General features: G+C 39.2%; 1 protein-coding gene and 1 long non-coding RNA gene across 7 annotated transcripts in view; one reads left to right on the top strand and one right to left on the bottom strand.

The window, feature by feature from the left end:
- The window catches only part of Stox2 (storkhead box 2), a 222,609-nt gene that overhangs the window by 118,926 nt on the left and 79,116 nt on the right, over positions 1 to 24,567 (top strand). The window lies entirely within an intron of this gene.
- On the bottom strand, positions 79 to 22,611 carry LOC125612890. The gene is made up of 3 exons (XR_007343377.1): positions 22,430 to 22,611; positions 7,643 to 7,650; positions 79 to 89 (listed from the first exon to the last, which is right to left on the bottom strand). It is a non-coding gene; the product is annotated as an uncharacterized LOC125612890 (long non-coding RNA).

Below are 24,567 nucleotides of genomic sequence, written 5' to 3'. Positions count from 1 at the left end.
CTTAGAATGTACTCCCCCCCACCCCATGTCTACGTCTGGTAGAATCCTATTGAACCTTCCAGAACCAGCATGGCCCCTGTGGTCTCTTTCTGTCTTTTTCCAGATCCTTTCTGGAGTGAATCTCTCATGACATTTGTTTGATACTGGGTGTTACAGCAACACAGTCATGTGTTGTACCAGCAGTACCTGTGCACCTCCTGTACAGGACAGTGAGCTCCCAATGGTGTATCTGTTTTATTCACATCTCTGTTTTTTGCCAGCAACCACAGAGCTTGGCACTGATCAGGACCCAGTAAATGTTTATTGAATGAATGATTAAAACATGAGTTCTCTTGAAAAGTTGGATGAAGAGATGTCTTGAATTCTTACTGTGAGTTCTTTTTTTTTTTTTTTTAAATAAATATAAACCCTACTCTCAGATCTGACCCTTGAAGAATCTCCTACTGTGACTGGTAGGACCAGCTGTCCATCAGTGGGACATTGGAAAGCAGTAAATGATAGGATATAATCAAGAGTCAGGTGGGGTGGTTGATAGGGTTGGTGTTGGCCGCATGGAGGGAGGACTTGCTGGGGTCCTGAAGGAGTGGGTAGGATTTGGAGAGATGGAGAAGGAGAAAGTTTAGGGGAAAATTGAAGTGTGAATGAAGGCATGAAAAGGAGAATGGATGTGTGACATTTGTCATCCTGTAACTTTGGGGTGTAACTAGAAATGATGTGTAGGTTTCAAATCTCAGGTGGGATCTTGAAATTTGGGTGGGTTCAAGAGTTTACAGGGCAAGTAATAGATTTGTGACTTTGGGAGGGAAACCAGGAAAGAACATTTTCGGAAATGATGTCTGGCAGCGGCTTGCAGGATAGAGGGATGTTATGAGCCTGGAGGTGTTTTGGGGGGACCTTGTGGTAGATCACAAAGGAAGATGACGTGGGATCATCGTAGAGCCATGCTTCTCAACACTGCAGGTGCACGGCACCTTGAAGATTTTTTTTTTTTTAAACCATGTCCACATACCACCTTGTCTTAGTCTGTTTTGAGCTGCTATAACAAAATACCTGAGTAACTTGTAAAGAGGTTTATTTGGCTCGTGATTCTGTTGACTGGAAGGTGCGAATGGCATGGTGCCAGTCTCCTAGCAAGGTTCCCCTCACCCATGGCTTCATTACAACATGTCCAAAGGGAACTGGCTGTGCACAGAAGAGACAGATCACGTGGGGTTGCCTCACTTTATAACCCACTCTCAAGAGAGCTAATCCAGTCACATGAGACCTAACACACTCCTACTGGATAGGAATTAATCCCTTCCCAAGGGCAGTGACCTCATGATCTAATCATCTCTTAAAGCACCATCACCTTGTGGAACTGTTACAGTGGGGGCCAAGTTTCTAGCACCTGAATCTTTGAGGAGCAAGCCACATCCAAATCATAACACATCTGTACTGTTGTTTACTTAATATTTTACTTTCAACTTGACCCACTCTTTATTTAAGTGAATTAAAAAGAAAATTCCCTTTCTGTGAAATTATGGGTTTCACTTGCTAATTATATATATATTTTTCCTAATCTCTAGTAAAATGAATATATCACTCGTTCAGTTAAAAAATATTTAACTAGGTACCACCTAAAATGAGCTCATGTACCTGATTGGAACCGCATAGTAGAACACCTGTGTAGGCCAAGGAAGTAGAGATGGGAGGGAAGAGGAGAGAGAGGGAGGACCTGGGAGAACAAAGGAGCTGGCTGTTCTTTGTACTTGATTGGATTTAAGAGGTGAAAGAATAAAAGGGGAACCAGACCTTTTTTTTTTTTTTTGAAAGAATTCAATAAATGACCAGGAAGCTGGGAAAGGTGAAGCAGATGAACAGTTCTGTTCTGGACTAACAGATGAGCTAAGCAGAGGGATCTTGCAGGCCCACGGTGAATAGTAAAACTTATGGGGACAGGTTGGAGGTCATGCATGCAGCAGTGTCAGTTGAGAACACGAGGAGCGTTTAGCTTTTTGTACTTTATGTTCAGCTTCTCAGAGGCGAACAGATGACTTAGGTTATTTTTATTTTCAGCAGATGGAGGGTCAATTGGATTCCATTGACTCTGAGTTCTTCTTGGGTTTTAAAAACAACCTGGAAAATCGAGGTTCGGATTGCTTGGAGATGGCTCTCCTGTTTGTAGGAGCAAAGGGTGGTTTAATTTTTGGATTTGTTTTATTAGTGTTTGCTTTGATTCAGAAGCTACTTTTTTTTTTTTGGTAAAGGACTATGATTGTGGTATCTATAGTGAGATTTGGAAAGAGGTAGACTGTTGCAGGTAGCTCACAAGAGATGAGGACAGCTATGTAAATACCATGTATTTCAAACATCTGTCATATTCAGGGGAAAAATTATGGCTTAGGTAACTCATACTCACAGTTAAAATCTCCATTTATCTTTCTACTTTAATCCATGATGGCTCCTCTAGGCCAAGTTTTCTCTTTTTTGAAGATAAAAGAGATATTTGGCAGATGCCTGTGGGCACTTGGGGTAGCAGGACGAATGCCTGGCCTTATCCTTCTGATAGCCATAGTTTCAGAGGGAGGAACCATCTAGCTTTGCAGTTCATAGCCCCACCTCACCCCTACTGCAAATTCCTGTCTAAGACAGCTAATAGACTCTTCATTGCTTTTAGCACATCCGCCTTTTGCTTTGAAATAATTTCATTATTAGATAAAATGAAGGCCCCAGTAGCAATTGAGGTGCATTATTGGTTATCTCTTTTTTTTTTTTGGTACCTATTATCTGAACCTCTCTCTTATGTCTGTGTAGTTCCCCGTTCTTATGTATTGAATATGTCCTCCCAAAAGATAACAGTCATGTTCTAGTCCCTGGTACCTGTGAATATGACCTTATTTGGAAATAAAATATTTGCAGATGTGACCATGTTAAGATGTGGTTATACTGGAGCAGCGTGGGCCCTACATCCAATATAAATATGGATTTCTCTTTATGACTAGGAGATTGAGACACCCACCATGTGACGATAGGGCACACCTCTGAGAGAATGTATACATCTGCCATCATTTTTCTGTTTGACCTTCCTAGACTGGAAACTCTTTGAGGGACATGGCTAATATCTCCCTGGGCTTGTATTCCCAGTGTCTAGAAAGTGCCAGGGGTACAGTTTGTACACTGGAGGAGTATAACCATATAGATATGGTCTTGGAAACTTCTGGTAGTTACAGTGGGATCTCTGTGTTCCATTTCTTTTTTAACTTTCGGCCTAGATGGCACCCTGGGGTTGGGGATAAGAGATCTGTTGGGGCAGTTTTCACTGTGTCAGTCATCATGCTGAACTCTCACGGGCTAACGGAGCATCCAGGTAAATTAGGGCAGTTTCTCTGTCCACTGGGTTATACAAATATAGGCTTCTCTCAGGATTTTAAAAAAACATTCCAGCCTGTATCTTTGGAATAATCATAGAACAGTGTAACTTTTTTTGAATCCACCAAACATCTAAGATAAAACATTCTTTTAGATTAGATACTAGTTTTTTTTAACTATTGATGGAGCTTCCTGTTAGCCGAGTGAAACTCACTTGAATTTTCATTTTGATTGGGTTTCAAATAATTGAAAGAAGTATTTGGACATGTTTATTCCACATTTACTGACTGGCTGTTTGTCATGTAGACAGCAGACATATGCTGATAAACTTCTAAAAAGTCTGTTTAGTCAGAGAGTTAACAAGACAGAACAATGAAGATGGTCATAATGTCAGATGGATTTTTCTATATTCATAATAGTGGCTTCTGTTTTAAGTCTACAAAATGCCTTTACGTATAGCTGCAGACATCATGATTTGGGGCTTTTTAATTTTATTTATTTAAAAAAAATTTATGATGGTGTCTTAGCAGCCACTTGCTGGCTGTGTAATCTTGGCAGTGTCTGTGATCAGTCTATTCTGCTTCCTTATATGTAAGAAGAGGCTTGTGTGGATTATATGAGCAAATGCATGCATAATGACTAGCACAGTGCATGACACAGTGAAAACTCAATCCATCTTTGCTATTTTGTTATTATTCTTTTGGAACTTAACTATGCAAGAGTGGTCAAGCCTAAATGTTTTGCACTTGAGGATGCAGAAGGACGGAGCCAACTTAACCAGGGTCAGATAGAGTTCAAGGCACCTTTGAGTCAGATTCTTAGCTTCATGCTTAATACTCATTCAACCACAAATCACATATTCCATTTCTTATTGATTTTGGTGTGTGATCTTCTAGGAAAACCCACAGAATTATTCGTTTATCTAAGTGGGCTCACGTGTCCTTGAATTTCCAACTTTGGAAAAATGGTAAAGAATCTTAGTGTACTCAATATTCCTATGAAATATAAATCGAAGAGAATTTGGCTTCGTTTAGAGTCAGGGAAATTGTACCCTATCTAATCAGACCCAGTTTAATCTGAGGTACTTATTTTGACTTTTCAGTCGAAAGTAGAGGAAAAAAAATGCCTCTTGGGAGCAGGGGGTGTACATGTGTGTGTGCACGTGTGTGCGTGTGCAGTAAAAACGAATCATACAGAAACACAACCTGAGAAAGGGAAGCTGTGAAGCTGAGGTGCTTCCTTCAAGGCCAGTTTGGAAAGGAAAGCCCATTGAACTCTTCTCAAAGCCAAGTGCATTTTTCTTTCTTTGGTTGGTTTTTAAAAGTAATAGTGGTCCCAGAGGAACCTCAGAGTTGTATAGGAAATAAGGAGAGGTGCTACGGTTTGGGTCCACCTTTCACAGGTGTTAATATTGCAGCTGCTTTCCTGGGAGCAGACGGTTTGGCAGCCAGACTTGGGGCTCTGGGATGACAGCCTGAGCTGGGGGAGGGGAGAGGGGGAGCCCTCCTCTGCAGCTTTCAAAGCTGTCACCTCTTGGGAACTCAGCTGAGCCAGGATCTGGGGGCTCAGAGCCACCTCTGTGTGCTGTGTCCACCCCAGTTTCCATTTACCAAGTCATTTCAACATGTTGCCCCTCCCCAGTTTCCCCTTAATTCAAATCCAGGAGAAAATACCTAGAGACAAACCTGAAAGGTATGAAGTGATTTGCTTTCTATGGTTATGGCCAACAAAGGAGACTTCAGAAGCCATCTCCACTTGTGGCTCCGCAAGCCTGAGCTTTTGCTAAGCATGGTTTCTGGAGCGCACAGATCCTGTTTACCCACGTGTGGCACCTGCTTCATGGGCATGATGTAAACACGAGGAGGATGACTAGAGTGTGTTTGGGCTGCCAAAGATGCACTAGGTCGTGTTATACCCTCCTACCATAAGTGCCAGACGCGAGGTTGCCATGGTCAAACGCAGCTATCCGTGTGGAACTCTTTCCTCTCCAGTGAGGCACTATAGTGTCCCTACACTGGGAAGGATTCTGGGGGGTGGCTGGGGGTGTGATGAGTGGGGATGCAGTGTCTTGGAGGCAGCAGCCCTGGAAGGTGTAGGACATAAGCACTGACTTTTTCTCTCAGTTTGACAACACGAGTTCTGTTGTCTTGTTAGGAAGCATGTTTTAGGGGTGCTTCTGAGATTTAGCTCCTATGAGAGGGAGCCTCCTAACCCCTAACCTCCTAACCCTCAACTCACATCGTCCCCAGGGAAGGCAACCATTGTTTATTGAGCATGTACTCTATAAGCATTACCTCATTTAGGCCTCAGAACCATCCTCGGAAGCAGCCACTAATATTTCAAGCAGCACAAATGGCAAATATGAGATTCTGTACATATATATGCACAAACTCATGCCCATACTTTTCATTGAAATGTTTGAATACTGTTAAGCATTAGTAAAATTAATTTCTTATTTTTGAATAAAATACTTAATATTTTATTTATTTATAATATTTCCCCAATGGTTTATCTTACACTTACCCTAAAGTGGGGGCATCCCATTTTAGAGGCCATGTTATATAGAAAGGAGAGATTTTAATCTTCCCTGCATATACTAATGAGTCTAACTTTAAATAGCCCCGTGTTCTTTGAAAATAATCTTTATTCAGCTCGCTGAAGTTCTAAGAACTACCTTGTCTTACTGAAAGAACAAAAGAGCCTCCTCCAGTACATCCAAGGGTGAGGCAGGGGACCTGCTGGAGCATTTTTCCTAATGCCATTTCTTACCCTTCCTCCTCTTATCACTGTGGGGTGGGTTTTTCGTGCCCTTCTGAGCTCCTCTGCTGTCTTAGTTGTCTTGATGTTATCACGAGCTGTCAGTCATGCAGTGAACATCCCGGATTCTTAGAGATGAGATAGTTGCATTGCACAAGTCCTAGGTCTTAACTCATTTTGCATGAGGTTCCTGACAACAAAATGAGCAACTTCAAATGCAGAGGAGTCTCAAACATACCCATGATTTTTTTCATTTGCAAACCATTTTTTTTTTTACTACTTTCTCATTTTCTCTTGTACTGAGTATATGGATCTTGACTTTTTTCGTTGTGAAAAATTGCTGAAGAAACACTAGGTTTAGTGCAGCCTAGCTTTTACCATCTGTTGTAAGAATTTAGACTGAACATTATTCTGAAGATAACCATAGGCCAGGAATCCAAATAATTGAACAGGCTGACAGGACATGGCACATTAATTTAAAATGACTGTAGCAGGGGGCAGAGAAGGAGGAGTTGTATGGGTCTGCCTGGTGTAAGATAAGATTAAGCCCAGGATAATCAAGAAATTAATGCACTAGGAATTTTGGTGAATACGATAAAAATATAGGTGTTTAAAATTGGGTGAATCAACCATGTCTTAATAAGAATCAGGTAACGGGTTTCGAGTATAATACATTAAATGCGTATTATAAAAACCTTCAATTTGGAAGGGAAAAAGTGTCCCTGTGACTCCCCATAGATGAGTCAGTCGATTGAGAAAATCCTTTACAGTTTCCTCCCCAGTTTTTCAGTGGACAAAGAGGATGAATTCAGTAACCCATGGCAACATAGTGAATGTGGATAATAAGAAAGCATAATCTTTAGTTAGCTTTGCTAGTAGGTGGACTTGCAAAATCTAGCACCTACTTTATCCTTGGAGTGTGTAACACTTAAAGTAATACAAATACAGCAAACTCCTGCTCTTTAGACTATTTCAGAATAGTCACCATGCTTTAGGATATATATCTTCCCCCCAAAAAGCCAAATCACTTTCAAATAATATGTAATCATTAGAAATGATTTCTTACTAACCCTTCCCTGGATATATGACTAACATCTTCCAAAGTTACTTAAGAAATACAGCATAAACTTGTTTAGAATCAAGACATCAAGATAGATGAGCTCTCAAAATGTGAAAGGTCAAATTCATCTGGATCTCATTTCCTAACATTATAATTTTAAAATTATCTCCCTAGCTATTGTTTTAACCTCTCATTGTCTTTCTTTTTCTAATGATTTGCCAGGGACAGATTTAATTAGTAAACTACTTCTTTACAGAAAAGAGTTCAACAATATACAGTAAATTCAGTGTGTAGTTCTGCAGTTATCTGAGTTAGAAGACTTTCACAAATGGATTACTCCCTGTTCCTTTGAAAAGATAGCTTGTTCCTTAGGTGCAGATATATTTCATTCTATAGACCCATTATTCCTCTGCTTTTTTTTTTTTTTTAACAGCAATTCCCCATTTCCCCTCCTCGGTCCTAGCCCCTGGCAGCCACCATTCTGTCTCTGTGAATTTGACTAGTCTAGAAACCTCATCTCCATGGAATCATACAGTATTTATTTGTGACTGGCTTATTCCACTTAGCATAATGCCATCAAGCTTCATTCATGTTGTAGACTTTTCTTCCTTTTAAGGGAGGAGTAATACTCCATCATATGTGTGGGTTCCCTCCATCTACCTTGTGGCTCTAGTGATTAATATTTCCACGAACATGGGTACACTGATATCCAGGTCCCCGCTGTAATTCTTTGGGGTACATAAGCAGGAAAGGAGCTGCTGGCTCACAATGTAATTCTGTGTTGAATTTGTATGAGGAACCACCAAGCTTTTCCACAGATATTGTACCATGTGACATTCCCACCAACAGTGTGTGGTCGCACTACTCTTTTCTAAAGTCTCAACATCTCTGTCAATGTTTGTTATTTTCTAGATTTTTTTGGATAGTACCAATCCTAATGAGGGGAGTTGGCATCTTAAGAAGTATGGATACTTGTAGCTTCACCGAATTCTTTCTCACACAGAGAAACATGGAGAATGTTGGAAGCTTTCATTACAAGAAGGCTGTAGTTGCCCCAAAATAACAACAGTAGAAGGTAAAAGCAGAGCTAACTTGTCCAAAGGGCTCCTACTTTTTTGTGTGCTTTTACTTGAATACTATTTTCTCATTTTTTTTCCAAATGAGGGAAATAATTAAATATAGGCGTAATAAATTTCAAATTATTCACATTTTATCCAGTTTGCAGTGATACAATGAGGTGGTGCTGGGGGTTATAATGATATAAGCCCTCAGGCTCAAGTTGCTTGAGATGTAGTTAAGAGCACAGAATACACTTCGGGGTGCACTGCAGAAAGCAAAATGTTGGACTCGTGAAAAGTCACAAGTCCTTACCGAGGGGCTGTGAGAGGTGCGACATGAGTTGTCAGGCTACATTTGGCAGGATCAGCACAGAGTTGTTACCATTCTCACATTCTAGATAGACCCGTCAGGAAGTAGCCAAGACTGGAACATTCTGTGTAGACTGAAGTTCCTAGACACCATCTGTGGGCCAGCGTTGGTTTGGTTCCTTCCGCACGATCATCCAGGGAGCTTGTTAAGCAGCCACACATTTTGGCTTCGTTCCCCAAGTATTTGTAGGCTTGGGAGGCGGCCCAGAACCTTATGTTTTTAAAAACTCTTTTGATGATTCTGATGTTCAGTCAGGTTGGGTGGCCACTGATTTGCCGTTATCCGGTTCACCATTCATTCATTCACTCATTCTCTTCCTCACGCGTTCAACCAGTATGGATGCTGGTGTAAGATCCGGGCACACGTGTTGGTTGGAGAGGCTTAAGATCTGTTCATGCCTTTAGGGATCCCACAGCTCCCTGGAGACAGGCAACAGTTGCAGGGCGATATGGAGCTGTGTGGGCAGTGCTGGGACACAGTGTAGCAGGAGCTCTCCTCAGAAGCCCAGGAGATGGGAAGGAACTTGAGAGGTGCAGGGAGCTCTGATTCTCCCTAAGAGGTTCAATGAGAGTCAGCCCTGCAGGTAGAAGCTGGAAGGACAAGGGCTGAATATAGGAGAGGCCAGTACAGATGATTCTGTCCCTTTGGAGGCTAGATAGGGGTGGTAAGAGATGAGGACAAAAGAGAGGAGAGGCAGGGATCTAAGGAGACCTGGTATTCGGAGTTGAGGAGCTATAATTATATTCTGAGCGTAATGAGTCACCCAAGAATTTTAAGTAGGGTGTGTGACGAGCTGGGATTTGCACTGGAGAGAGATTACCCTGGCTCAGGGTGGAAAATTGATGGAGAGCCTTAGAGGGAGAAATTGATAGGCAGATTGTAGAGTAGATAGGCCTGTGAGACTAACAGAGGCCAGAATGTGGAGGAATTCCTCCCCAGAGGTGTCTGTCTCCTCCTTAAAGCAGGACATTGGCCCTCTTGTGGGAGAGGTGGAAGAGGTGATAGAGAAGATGGCAAAGAGTCAAAATAGCTGCGAGGAGAGCTGTGTAAATAGTTGATGGGCCAGGTAGAGAGCCCAGCGGGGGTGGACACCGTGAATTCACGTGGCATCTGATTGGTATGATCCAGTGGTTTTCATCTTTCAGTAGTGGTCTGAAATCTGAGAGCAAGAGTGGAAAAACATTTGGAAAGACATTTGGAAACACAAGGTGCCCACATGGGGAAGCCATACCGTTGGTCCCTCTTTGGATGGTTTCTCAAGATGGCATTCTGAATACTAAATGAGAAAGGCATTCAGTGGGTACAAATTTGAATCTTATTCTAAAACTCACTCTAAAACTTGCTTTAAGAATAGTTCAAATCAGACTATTATTAGGAATTATTTCTTAAAGACAGTTGGTGCCTTTTTGTAGCTGTAGTGAAGAAAAATTGACCATCTAATTACAAGCCTTTGCCAGATGTGACTTGAGATCAGTCAATCATCTATCTATCTATCTATCTATCTATCTATCTATCTATCTATCTATTTCTATCTTACTAGCTCGTGTAAAACATACATCTGAAGACTAAAACTCTCACTAATTTGGAATAATTGGGAGGAAGACCTAAGTAAGTCAAAGATTTAAACTTTATAGAATGTTTAATGAAATGGAGTCTTATTACTTGCATTTCATCAGTTTATTTAATGAATGGATAAATTATTTATAAATAGCAAATCAACTATTTCCATGTAAGAGATTGCTCTTTTAGTATTTGAAAACAGGTTATTGTTTCCATCTTCAGTAATTGATATAGTCCTGTGAAATCTTATTTGTATCATTTAATTGTATCAACTTAAGGTAAAAGTAATTTTCAACCTGGCCTTGTCCATAATTCCCAAACTCCAAATTGGGAGATTTCAAATTAAAATGAGATTGTGTTACATAGGAGGATGAGGCAATTCTGCATCTTTAAAGACACATGGAATTATTTTTCTTTCTTTTAAAACAGAAGTGTGTGTTCCTTCGAGCTATTTGATAAAGATATGATTTTAAAGTTCAAAAGAAAGTAATACATAAATAAAGATAAACAGGTAAAATATTCATGATAAATTAAAAAATAAAAGTTGCAAAATTAAAATATTCAAGATGGGAAGCCATAAAATTAAAAATAAATAAAACATTCAAAAATGGTAAATAGCCATGAAATAAGAAACATATTTTTGTTCAGGAATTTTCTAGATTTCATAATAATAATGTTCTCAATTTACTGAAAGCCTATCAGGTACCAGATCATATTCTTTCATTTAATAGAACGACCATGTCTTTGAGGTTGGCACTATTTTTATATGAATTGATAAGGAATTCCTGGTTGAATATGGTTCATCAATGGCAAAGCTGATATTTGAATTCCAATCTGTTAATTTTTTTTTTCGGATATATCTTTGGTCCTGCATCCTCCAGTTAAAAAATGCAAGTGGAGGGCTGGGGTTGTGGCTCAGTGGCAGAGCATGTGAGGCACTGGGTTCGATTCTCAGCACCTCATAAAAATAAACAAAGTAAAGATATTGTGTCCATGCATAACTAAAAAAATATTTAAAAAAGAAAATATATACTTATTATTTTGGGGGGTACTGGGGATTGAATTCAGGGGTGCTCAACCACTGAGACACATTCACAGCCCTATTTTGTATTTTATAGAGAGGGTCTCACTGAGTTGTTAAGTGTTTGGCTTTTTGCTGAGGCTGGCTTTGAACTTTCGATTCTCCTATCTCAGCCTTCTGAGCCACTGGGATTAAGGTGAGCACCACTGTGCCCAGATATTTATATATTTTTACGTGGTGCTAAGGATCAAACCCAGTGCCTCACACGTGCTACCCAAGCACGCTACCAGTGAGCCATAATCCCAGACCGCAAGTGGAATTTTAAAACAAACCTGTAAGAGAAGTAGGAGTTGGGAACTGGATAAGGAGGATCAATCAACATTAATAGAAAAAAAAAAGTGTCATTGGGGCAAAAATGGTAATGTGTGGTAAGAATCCAAATAGTGCACCTCAATGACTCAGGTTAGTCATTATCATTACTCCTTGACTTGGAGTTTTTTCTAGTCAATTATGTATTCTTTGCACACATGTTAACTTTTCGGTTGCTTTTCTAAGAGTAGAGCCTGTGCTGAACAGTATTTCAGGCTCAGTAGAGAAGGCAGCCTGAGTTGGGGTAGGGGTTCAGCACATAGCCAGCTGTGTACCCTCACCCTGGTGCCTGACCTCTCTGTGTCACCTGTGTAAAATGGGACAATAATAGCACCTACTTCATGAGGTTGTTCTGAGCTTTAAACGTCTTCATAAATTAGGCTCTTGATGATAGTCATTGGCACACAATTTGTGCTCAACAAAAGTTAACATTTATTATTATTAATAAGTTTCTAGTCTGAGCATACCAAAAAGCAGCTTTGACCGTGTAAAAAGGGATCATTTATTTCTGAGAACTTTTTTCTCTCTTTTAGAGGTAGATAATACATAACTGCTGGGTGATGACAATCCCCCTTGACTGTAGGAGTGGTTTAAAAGAGTGAAACAGATTGGCTTTGCAGGACAGACGTGGTGCTTTCTCAGTGCACGTGACTGATCTGGAAGTAGCAATTAAGACTTCACCGTCATGAGGCTGCCAGCCGACGTCTTCTGATAGGAGGTAGGAGTGTGCATGTGTGCTGGTGCGACATGGTAATTACTGCCTTGTTTTGCCCTTTTGGGGGCTTACCCAGGGCTCCACATCTGTGTGGAGCTACCCTCAGTCTCTTCTCTCTAATTCCTGGGGAGATCCCCTGCTCTGTTTGCAGGTAAGCAAACCCCTCGGCAGGGCACAGGCTTCCCACCAAGTTCCCCAGAAATGAACTTGGCTTTGCACCTCTCCTTGCTGAGGAAGGATGGTCGTGCCATGACAGGAACAGCATGGTGGTCAGGGTGTTCAGTGGAGGGGACAAAAGTGCAAGCTCATGTCCAGTTGAATTGGGGTCCAGGGGAGCCCCCCAGTGTATTGTGTGAGTGATTGCGTTGTTTCTTTGCTCTGTGGCAGCCTTCTTCTGGTGGGTTGGTTTTCAGTTCAGGTCATCTGTCTTCAGTGCATTTGTTCCTTCCCCCGTGGTTAGGAAGGGGCACAGCTGTAAGGATGGGCCTTTTTTTTTTTTGTACTTATTTTTTAGTTGTAGTTGGACTCCACACCTTTATTTCATTTATTTTTATGTGGTGCTGAGGATCAAACCCATGGCTTGGCACATGCTAGGCGAATGCTCTACCGCTGAGCCACAACCCCAGCCCCTGGGCCTTTTTTTTTTTTTTGTACTGGGGATTGAACTCAGGGGGGCACTCCAGCACTGAGCCACATCCCCAGCCTCATTTTTGTATTTTATTTAGAGATAGAGTCTCACTGAGTTGCTTAGCACCTCGCTTTTGCTGAAGCTGGCTTTGAACTCGCGATCCTCCTGCCTCAGCCTCCTGAGCCGCTGGGATTACAGGCATGTGCCATCACTCCCGCAAGATGGGCCATTTTTGTGGCTGGTGCACACTCCACCTTCCCAGAGTTGTCCACAAAATGCTGGTAGCCTCGCTATCTGCCTTTATGGGAAGAAGATACACCATTGGGATTAAAACTAAACAGAAACAACACATACTTAGGAGGCTACTTCAGTACCTGGAGGAGGTTGGATTTTATCCCCTCAAGATTGTTGAGAAATTTATGTTCATTTGGAGAATGATGTGGAGAGAGTGAACAAATGGAGGCGTGGTGCTCAAGTGTGTATGAGGGATTGTACTCATTAACGGGCAATCAGGAGGAGGTAGGTGTAGGATCCACTTGAAGTCTTGCCGAGCCACAGATTCTAATCCTATGTCTTGTCACTGTGGGCATGGACCAGTGACCAGGGAGTAGGCTGAGTCTGTCACTTCCTATCCAATCCAATGTGGTTCTGTGGTCTCCCCTTCAAGGTTTTGAGATATGAGAAATTAAAAACTTGGCTTCTGGTTTGGAAATTGCCCGAAAAGAACACCAACTATGATGGCTGGTGCATTTAAGAGAAAATGAAGACATCTGAGAAGGTCATAGTTCTGATCCAGAAAAAGGAAAGCTTGAGAGAAAGTGTAAAATCCAAAATTAGCTGATGGTTTGTATCACAGAAAAAGTAACTCCTAAAACTGTCTCAAACATACTCTAAAGGATGTGTTTACTTGCTGTCTTAAGGTTCATATACACACCCTTTGAAGCTGAAAAAAGGTAACTTAAAATTTTTAATTATTGGGAAAATTGCATAGGATAGTGGTCATAATTGAAGATGTGGAACTTGCCCAAAGCTTGGGACTTCTGGGTTACCGGTGGATAGTTTCTTTTGTGCAATAGATAGGGTGAGACTCAAGGAGTTCAGAGCTGTACCCTGCACATCAAGTTCGGAGCTATAATTAAGTCAAATATGTTATGCTATTTTTGATCCCATGGTGTTATTTGCCTTCTCTTGCATACTCTGGCACAGATTTAGATAAACGTTTTGGGAATTCAAGGAAAAGAATGATCCTGGTCTGGTGAATTTGGAAGAAGCAGACATTCCCTTTGTACTACACGGAGTATAATATGTTGGGTTATTGCCATACTCGAATGCACTGGGGACACAGTTTATATCAATTACCAATTAATTGTGGGGCATAATTCAAGTATTTTACAAGAGGCAGAGAAAGTGGTTGACTCTGTGGCCATAGATCACACTAGGTTCTTCTTTTGTAAACATTAAAACCAAATAAGCAGTGAGGCTCTGGCTAAGGATTCGTAGCTCTCACTGCCACCCCCACACATAACCAAAATAAAAAGACCGTTTAGTGACCTTGTGTGCTGCAGCATTGATAAGCTCTTGGTTAAGTGTCTGTCTGAGGTACAATAGCTATCTTGTGGCATTATGTTTCACTGCTCTGTGAGTATTTTTGCACAGCTAGAAAATATTACAATTAATTACCCTAGCTGCATGACTTTTGTTTTTAAGAAGGAAATGAGTTTTCAATATTCAGTTATGAAGTTTACTCAAATAATACGAAGCTATACTTCTTTCCCTTTTGGAGGGAGGAAGTCATATATTTTGGATGCTACAAGTTGTTTTTTTCGAATACCTGGTTCAAATACTGATCAAGATCTACAGTGTTTTCTTTATTTCTCACATGAAGTCCCCATAATCACATGTGGCTTCTACAGATGCTTCAGATTAAAGAGACTGATCATAATAAGCCATACCGATTAAAATAGAAATTTCTATGGCGGAATAATAAAAGTGTCTTCATTAGTATCAAAATAGCTCTTTACAGAAATATTTGTCTAGAAACCATAGGGTTTATTATTGTTGTTGTTTCATTAAAATGATTTTAAAACCAAACCCTAGCGTCTTAAATAACTTTTCCTTTTATTTTTTCAAAACGTGTTTATTAATCATCTACTGCAGTGCATCATAATTAGTACATCTGATGATTGACATCTAGTGCCTACATGCAAGCAGTTATATTAGGTGCCAGGTGTCTAGAGACCGTGAAAGACCCAAGGTCTAGAGACTCTGAAAGACCCATAGTGTGCACAGGCCACTGGGAAAGAAAGGAATGTAGTACTTACTATGGGTGAAACTGAGTCTGGAGAGAAGGCAAGTCTGGAGGAGCCTAATAGGTAGGGTGACCTCAAAAACTACAAGACTTGGGCTACAAGTATAAGGGGTCACTGTGGATAGTTCCATCAACTGAGCAAGGATAAGCTGCAGTAGTCCCAAACTGAGACTCAGGGTTGCTGTACTGTTAGGTTAAGGATTTTGCATGTTATTCGAGGCAATAGAAGAAAATGGTAGAAGGTTGTTAATCTAGACAGCGATGTAAGAGAAGTCTGTTGTGGAAGGCAGAGGTGGGTTGAAGAGGGCAAGAGGAGAGAAATTAAGTGAGGGCTTTTTCAGGATCCTGGCATGAGAAGGTGACCATCTGGAGCAGATGATGCCCTGATGTTGTGGACAGGTCTGGCACATAATTGATAAAGGTTAGTGATTGATAGGATATGGCAGATGAGAAGGGAGGAGGGGTCAAAGGTGACTCCCAGATTTCTGGTAAGAGAGAGGTGCCATTTACTGAGAGGGAGATGTCTTAGAGGAGCAGTTTGGGGTAGAGAATGTTGGTTCCATTTTGGACATGTTGAGTTGGAGGCACTTAGGCAGATATACAGGTAGAAACATTTGATAGTCCTGTTTTTTTTTTTCCTTTATGCATTAATCTGAAAATCAGTCTGCACATACCAATATTATTGTTTATGGCTTTTAATCCTCATTAAGATCTTGAGTGCATAGATTTGTTGTGATTCACTGGAGGGATCTTGTCAGTCTTGAGTAATTTGTTACTGTTTGAAACGTCATAAAAGGTAGCATGGCTGTTCTTCTGGAAGCAGCTTAAATTTTGCTGTGACACAGGAACCCAGCTTCCTACAGAGATAGCATTCCCAGGCTCCCTGTCAGAATCCTGGAGATGTAGGTGGTTTTGCAGCTTCAGGACTCAAGAAATGTCCCATATGAGAGCTCCTCATTTGAACAACATTTATATCTCCTTGCAGAATAGTACTTCAAAAATATCTTATTTTAAAGGGCTTGCTTAGATTTTTCCACTCACCTTTAGAATATATATAGGAAGTTTGCAAGAGGCAGATTCATGTTCTAAATGACAATAGAGAATATAGAAATATGGAATTGCTTTCTGAATGATCTAGGGATTAGGTTAGTGTTCAAATTAGCCTACTGTTTACCTGTGCATCAATAGAAAAACTTCACCTTAAGCTCTTGAGTAATATCCCTGAAGCAGATTATTAGGTTGGCCTCCAGCATTTATTTGAGTGTGTGGACAGATGGAAATACCCTACTATTTCTGAGGTGTTTTAAATGATACTGATTAAATTTGATCCTGTAGACTTAGCAAAAGACATAATTGGGAGTGGCTTTTCATAAAAATGTCTAAATCTCATGGAAGCTAAAGTGTTTGCATAAAAATCTATATAAAAAAAACCCAGGGAAGATTTATGGCATAATACATTGTGCCCAACTCAGGTATTACTAATGATTTAAATTATGAATGTGGCAGTTAAAATTATGATATATTATTACAATTTGGAAGGACACTTGTTATTCACTTCATCCTTCCTCTCCCTGAAAGATTTGAGTATCTTAGGGAGATACAGAAATACAATATGATTTTAAAAAATTAAATAAATGGAAAAATGGACAAAGAGAGAATAAAAGTAGGAAAGTAAATAAATTATTTCCTGAATGCCCTGCCTTACTCCTTTTCTTTTTTATTATTTCAAAAATATTTATTTTTTAGTTTTAGGTGGACATAATATCTTTATTTTATATTTATGTGGTGCTGAGGATCGAACCCAGTGCCTCGTGCATGACAGGTGAGCACTCTATCACTGAGCCACATCCCCAGCCCCTTCTTTTCTTTTAAATGGGGAAAAGGGAGACTTATTCAAGCACATTGATCTGTGTATATAACCTTTTAAAAACTTTTAGTCCATATTCTTATATAGCTCATCTTTATTCTTGTCTCCTTAACTGACTTATCCAGTTACACAGCAATTAATGCCAGTTAATTAAAACAAATGTCCAAAATCTTTTTTTTTGGTAGGGGGAGGGGTACCAGGGATTGAACTCAGGAGCACTCAACCACTAAGCCACATCCCCAGCCCTATTTCATGTTTTATTTAGACACAGGGTCTCACTGAGCTGCTTAGTGCCTCTCTGTTACTGAGGCTGGCTTTGAACTCGAGATCCTCCTGTCTTAGTCTCCCAAGCTGCTGGGATTACAGGTGTGGGTCATCTCGCCCGGCTATAAAACAAATATCAAAAATCTTTTACTCAGCAATACTTTGATGCCAGACCTCTTGTTTTGTTTTATTTTATTTTTTACAATAAATGCTTTGGTAAAGCTTCTTTACCTAACCCTACCTATACACATGACTATCAGAAAATCAGATGTTCTTAGTGAGGGCTTCACTTAGGAGACACAGGAGGTTTGGCTGGAGGGTTGCATCTGTTGAGGCATCACCGTGAATGCAAAAAGTGGACTGATCCAGGCTGGCTGCTGGAGGTGGAGCCTCAAACAACATGATCACCATGACCTTTGGTGACCCAATTTTCTGAAATGAGGAATCACTGGAGGCAACATTGCAAACAAAACAAAGTTTAGTTTGTTCCATGTCCAGTTGTAATCCTGGAAAGTTCAGCTCTTATTAAAACCAGGCAAAGCAGTTTGTGTCTATATGCAAAATGGAGCTCTGTTCTAAGTGTAGATAATTGCAAACAGATATTTTCCAACATGGAAGTCCACCAAGACACTGGGAAGCCTACTTAGGAACACGCATCCTGGGAGTCTGCCCTATGTGTGGCCGACTCTACAGCCACCAAATACCAGTGGCAATTAAAGCAAAATTGCCTCATGTATCCTATACCTCTTTATAGGTATCTAGCATCCTGTTGACCACAGGCGGAAGAACGTAAAACCTCATGGAAGCTCATACTCAGGGTTGTCTTTTCCTTCAGCTTGGAACATAGCATTTGGAGGCCAACTCCCTGGAAAATTACAAGGATCAATAAGTCGATCTCCTTGTTCCAGAAAAAGTAGAAGGAAAACTGAGGTGAGAGGGACAAAAGGTGGTCCAGCACTTGGAGGCAGGGCACAAGGGCTGACTAGTTGGTAGTGGGTGGAAGTTAAACGAAACTTTGAATTCTATCCCTGTCTGAATTGTAACCTTGCTGTAGCTTTAAGATCTTGGGAAAAATCCTTGAATTCTGTGATTCTTTCTTCACCTGTGAACACAAGTACTTATGCCTAATTTATAGGATTGTTATGAGAATTACTCAGATGTACCTGACAGTGTGCTTGGGACTGGATGTACTCTAAAACTGTAAGTTTCTTCTGCTCCCCTCTTCCAAAGAGATGTATAGTAATGGTGTTGGTGTTGCATTTCAAGAGGGGATATCCAAGAGTTTGTGTTCTTAATTTTTAAGGTAGAAAACCTGTTACCCAGTGCATTATGTACCCTGTTGGAATGAACCCTCTGCATTTTGGATTTGGATTTTATGCTGCTTCAAAACACTTCTTGGAGAGAAAAAATTTAAAAAAGATTACTTTTTAAAAATTACAAATTAAACACTTTTCCTTTAGGAACTTTCTACAATATGCATGTAATTCTATTTCAACTTCAAATCCTCACCACCTCTCATCCATCTTCCTAAGAGTAACTCACTATTCATCAAATTTAAGTTTAAGTACTTCTGCTGCCCTCTCCAAGTCTTGGCAAACAGTTTTTTCCCTTTGCACTGGTCTGTGTAAGACCTTGTCTCTCATCTGTCCTGATGAAGCCAAGTTAGCATAAAATGACACCTGATTCTATTCATTCTAACTGCTTCAGCACAGATTGTTTGTAGGGCTGTGATTTTTTTTTAATTTTTAATTCTAATTTATTATATATGACAGCAGCATGCATTATAATTCATACACATATAGAGTGCAATTTTTCATGTCTCTGGTTGTATACAAAGTATATTCACACCATTCATGTCTTCATACATATACTTAGGGTAATGATGTCCATCTCATTCCACCTTTTTTATCCCCTTGCCCCCTCCCGTCTCCTCCCACCCCCTTGCCCTATCTAGAGTTTATCTAATCCTCCCACATTCCCCCTCCCAACCCCACTATGAATCAGCCTCCTTATAGCAGAGAAAACATTAGGCATTTGGTTTTTAGGGATTGGCTAACTTCACTTAGCTTTATATTCTCTAACTCCATCCATTTACATGCAAATGCCATGATTTTATTCTCTTTTATTGCTGAATAATAATATTCCATTGTGTGTATATATCTTATCTATTCATCTACCGGAGGGCATCTAGGTTGGTTCCACAGTTTAGCTATTGTGAATTGTGCTGCTATAAACATTGATGTGGCTGTGTCCTGTAGTATGCTATCTATACCTTTGGGTATAGACTGAGGAATAGGCTAGCTGTGTCAAATGGTGGTTCCATGCTTGGTTTTCCAAGGATTCTCCATACTGCTTTCCATATTGGCTGCACCAATTTGCAGTCCCACCAGCAATGTAGGAGTGTACCTTTTCCCTCACATCCTCGCCAAAACTTACTGTTGTTTGTATTCTTAATAGTTGCCATTCTGACTGGAGTGAGATGAAGTCTTAGTTTTTAATTGCATTTCTCTAATTGCTAGAGATGTTGAACATTTTTTCATATATTCGTTGATTGATTGTATAATCAACTTCTGAGAAGTGCCCATTCAGTTCCTTGGCCCATTTATTGATTGGGTTATTTGTTTTTTTTGGTGTTTTGCTTTTTGAGTTCTTTATATACTCTAGAGGTTAGTGCTCTATAAAAATTTGCTCTCAAACTCTAGGATCTCTATTCACCTCACTGATTGTTTCTTTTGCTGAGAAGAAGCTTTTTAGTTTGAATCTTATTTATTAGTTCTTGATTTTAATTCTTGCACTATAGGAGTTTTATTAAGGAAGTAGGGGTCTAATCCAATATGATGGAGATTTGGGCCTACTTTTTCTTCTATTAGATACAGGGTCTCTGGTTTAATTCCTAGGTCATTGATCCACTTTGAATTGAGTTTTATGCATGGTGAGAGATTGGGGTTTAATTTCATTTTATTGCATATGGATTTCCAGTTTTCCCAGCACTGTTTGTTGAAGAGGCTATCTTTTCTCCAATTTATGTTTTTGGAGCCTTTGTCTAATATAAGATAACTGTAGTTATGTGGATTTGTCTCTGTGTCCTCTATTCTGTACCTTTGGTCTACAAGTCTATTTTGGTGCTAATACCATGCTGTTTTTGTTACTATTGCTCTGTAGTATAGTTTAAGTTCTGGTATAGTGATGCCACCTGCTTCACTCTTCTTGCTAAGGATTGCTTTAGCTATTCTGGGTCTTTTATTTTTCCAGATGAATGCTTTTTCTATTTCTATGAGGAATGTCATTGGGATTTTGATTGGAATTGCATTAAATTGTGTAGTGCTTTTGGTAGTATGGTCATTTAGATAATATTAATTCTGCCAAGAGTAAGGTAGATCTTTCCATCTTCTAAGGTCTTCTTTTTTTCTTTAGCATTCTGTAGTTTTCATTGTAGAGGTCTTTCACCTCTTTCATTAAGTTGATCCCTATTTTTTTTTTTTGAAGTATTGTAAATGGGGTGGTTTTCCTCATTTCCCTTTCAGAGGATTTGTCACTGATGTACAGAAATGCCTTTGATTTATGGGTGTTGACTTTATATCCTGCTATTTTGCTGAATTCATTTACTAGTTCTAGAAGTTTTCTGGTGGAGTTTTTTGGGTCTTCTAGATACAGAATCATATTGTCAGCAAAGAGTGCTAATTTGAGTTCTTCTTTTCCTCTCTGTATCCCTTTAATTTCTTTCGTCTGTCTAATTGCTCTGGCCAGTGTTTCAAGAACTATGTTAAATAGAAGTGGTGAAAGAGGGCATTCCTGTCTTGTTCCAGTTTTTAGAGGGAATGCTTTCAATTTTTCTCCATTTAGAATGATGTTGGCCTGGGGCTTAGCATAGATAGATTTTACAATGTTGATATATGTTCCTGTTATCCCTAGTTTTTCTAGTGTTTTGAACATGAAGGGGTGCTGTATTTTGTCAAGTGCTTTTTCTGCATCTATTGAGATGATCATATGATTCTTATCTTTGAGTCTATTGATGTGATGAACTACATCTATTGATTTCCGTATGTTGAACCAACCTTGCATCCCTGGGATGAATCCCTCTTGGTTGTGGTGCAGTATCATTTTGATATATTTTGTATTTGATTTGCTGGAATTTTATTGAGAATTTTGCATCTGTGTTTATTAGAGACATTGGTCTGAAGTTTTCTTTCTTTGATGTGTCTTTGCCTGGTTTTGGAATTAGGGTGATATTGGCTTCATAAAATGAGTTTGGAAGTGCTCCCTCTTTTATCTGTTTCACAAAATAATTTGAGGAGTATTGGTGTTAGTTCTTCTTTAAAGGTCTTGTAGAACTCGGCTGTGAATCCATTTGGTCCTGGGCTTTTCTTGGTTGGTAGGCTTCTGATGGCATCTTCTATTTCATCACTTGAAATTGACCTGTTTATATTGTGTATATCATCCTGATTCAATTTGGGCAAATCATGAGTCTCGAAATTTGTCGATGCCTTCAGTGTTTTCTATTTTATTGGAGTACAAGTTTTCAAAATAATTTCTAATTATCTTCTGTATTTCTGTAGTGTCTCGTGATATTTTCTTTTTCATCACATATGTTAGTAACTTGAGTTTTCTCTCTCCTTCTCTTCATTAGCATGGCTTAGGGTTTGTCAGTTTTATTTATTTTTTCAAAGAACCAACTTTTTGTTTTGTAAATTTTTTCAGTTGTTTCTTTTGTTTCAGTTTCATTGATTTCAGCTCTGATTTTAATGATTTCCGGTCTTCTGCTTTTGGTGTTGATTTGGTCATCTTTTTCTAGGGCTTTGAGATGTAATGTTAAGTCATTTATTTGTTGACTTTTTCTTCTTTTAAGGAATGAACTCCATCCAATGTACCTTTCTCTTAGTACTGCCTTCATAGTGTCCCAGAGATTTCAATACATTGTATCAGTGTTCTCATTTACCTCTGAGAATTTTTAAATCACCTCCTTGACATCTTTTGCAATCCATTGATCATTTAGTAGCATATTATTTAGACCCCAGGTGTTGGAGTAGGTTTTATTTTTTATTTTATCTTTGATTTCTAATTTCATTCTATTATGATCTAATAGAATGCAGAGTAGTATCTCTACTTGTTTGTATTTGCTTAGCGTTGCTTTGTGGCATAATATATGGCCCATTTAGAGAAGGATCCGTGTGCTGCTGAAACGAAAGTGTATTTGCTTGTTGAAGGATGAAATATTCTATATATGTCAGTTAAGTCTAAGTTATTGATTGTATTATTGAGTTCTACAGTTTTTTTATTCAGCTTTTGTTTGGACAGTCTATCCAGTGGTGAAAGAAATGTGTTAAAGTCACCTAGAATTAATTGTATTGTGGTCTGTTTGACTCTTGAATTTGAGAAGGGTTTGTTTGATGAACGTAGATGCTCCATTGTTGGGGCATATAAATTTATTATTGTTATATGTCTTATTGATGAATGGTTCCCTTAAGCAGTATGAAATATCCTTCTTTATCCCTTTTGATTAACTTTGGCTTGAAGTCTACTTTATTTGATAGGAGGATGGACCTTGCTTGCTTCCACAGTCCATGTCAGTGGTATGATTTGTCCCAACCCTTCACCTTCAGTCTGTGGATGTCTTTTCCTATGAGTCTCCTGGAGGCAGCATATTGTTGAGTCTTTTTTTTTTTTTTTTAATCCAACCTGCCAGTCTGTGTCTTTTGATTGGTGAGTTTAGGCCATTAACATTCAGGATTATTATTGAGACATGATTTGTATTCCCAGCCATTTCTGTTTATTTTTGGTATTTAACTTGAGTTAGTTTCTCCTTTGATTAGTTTTTCCTTTAGTGTAATACTTCTCTCTGATGATTTTCATTTTTGTTTTCCAATTCCTCTTCATGGAATATTTTGCTGAGGATGTTCTGTAGTGCAGGCTTTTTAGTTGTAAATTCTTTTAATTTTGTTTATCATGGAAGGTTTTTATTTCATTATCAAATCTAAAGCTTAGTTTTGCTGGATATAAGATTCTTGGTTGGCATCCATTCTCTTTCAGAGATTGTTATATATTGTTCCAGGATCTTCTAGTTTTCAGGGTCTGGGTTGAAAAAATCTGAACATAATCTAATTGGTTTCCCCCTATATGTAATCTAATTCCTTTCTCTCGTGGCTTTTAATATTCTCTCCTTATTCTGTATGTTAGGTGTTTTCATTATAATGTGCCTTGGTGTGGATCTGTTGTGATTTTGTACATTTGATGTCCTATAAGCCTTTTGAATTTGACTTTTCAATTCATTCTTCATGTTTAGGAAATATTCTGATATTATCTCATTGAAGAGATTGTCCATTGCTTTGGTTTGAAACTCTGTGCCTTCCTCTATCCCAATAACTCTTATATTTGGTCTTTTTATGCTATCCCATAGTTCTCGAATGTTCTGCTCATGGTTTCTTACCATTATCACTGTGTGGTCTACATTCTTTTTCAGATTATATATTTTGTCTTATTTGTCTGAGGTCCTTTGTTCCAAGTGGTCTAATCTGTTGGTGATGCTTTCAATTGAACTTTTAATTTGATTTATTGCTTCTTTCATTTCAAGGATTTCTGTTTGTTTGGGGTTTTTTTTAGAACCTCTATCTCCCTATTGAAGTAGTCTTTTGCTTCCTGTGTTTGTTTATGTAGCTCTTTGCCAAAATGATCTTTTGCTGCCTGTGTTTGCTCTTTTATATCATCCTTTAATTCACAGAATATTTTATCATGTACATCCTAAAATCCTTCTCTGTAATTTCTTCTGCTGTGGTTGCCATCAATTATATTAGTGTGGTATCTTGATTTGTTTGGGGAACCTTCTTCCCTTGTCTTTTCATATTGCTTGTATGTCTTCCCTTCTAGCTCTGTGGATCCTAGGCGTTATCGTTTTTATCCTGTAGGCTTAGAGTGCCCCTGTAGGAATCCAATACAACTCCTTTGAGTTGAAGGACAATGTTATCAGAACCCAACATAAGCAGTATATACCCTAAAAACAAATGTTTGCCATTAAGTCATTTACAGTTTGGTTGCAATGTACAGAAATGGTGAATTCGATTATTATCTACAGTATACTCAGTAGGTTTGTAAAGGGGGTTATAGTTTCTGATGGTGGACAAAGAACCAGAGGTGAGGAGTAGGATGATATGCTGAGGAGGTAGGAGGTGAGGATATAGAGTTGTTATATCTTAGGAAGTGTGAAAGAGAAATCTAAGGAGGAAGATGAGTAGCAGGATAAGGGAAAGG

This window comes from Marmota marmota, unplaced genomic scaffold (genome assembly GCF_001458135.2).
Source record: "Marmota marmota marmota unplaced genomic scaffold, marMar, whole genome shotgun sequence".
NCBI lineage: Eukaryota > Metazoa > Chordata > Mammalia > Rodentia > Sciuridae > Marmota > Marmota marmota.
Note: the sequence above shows the minus strand (reverse complement) of the source record. Positions and strands in the feature narration are given on the sequence as shown.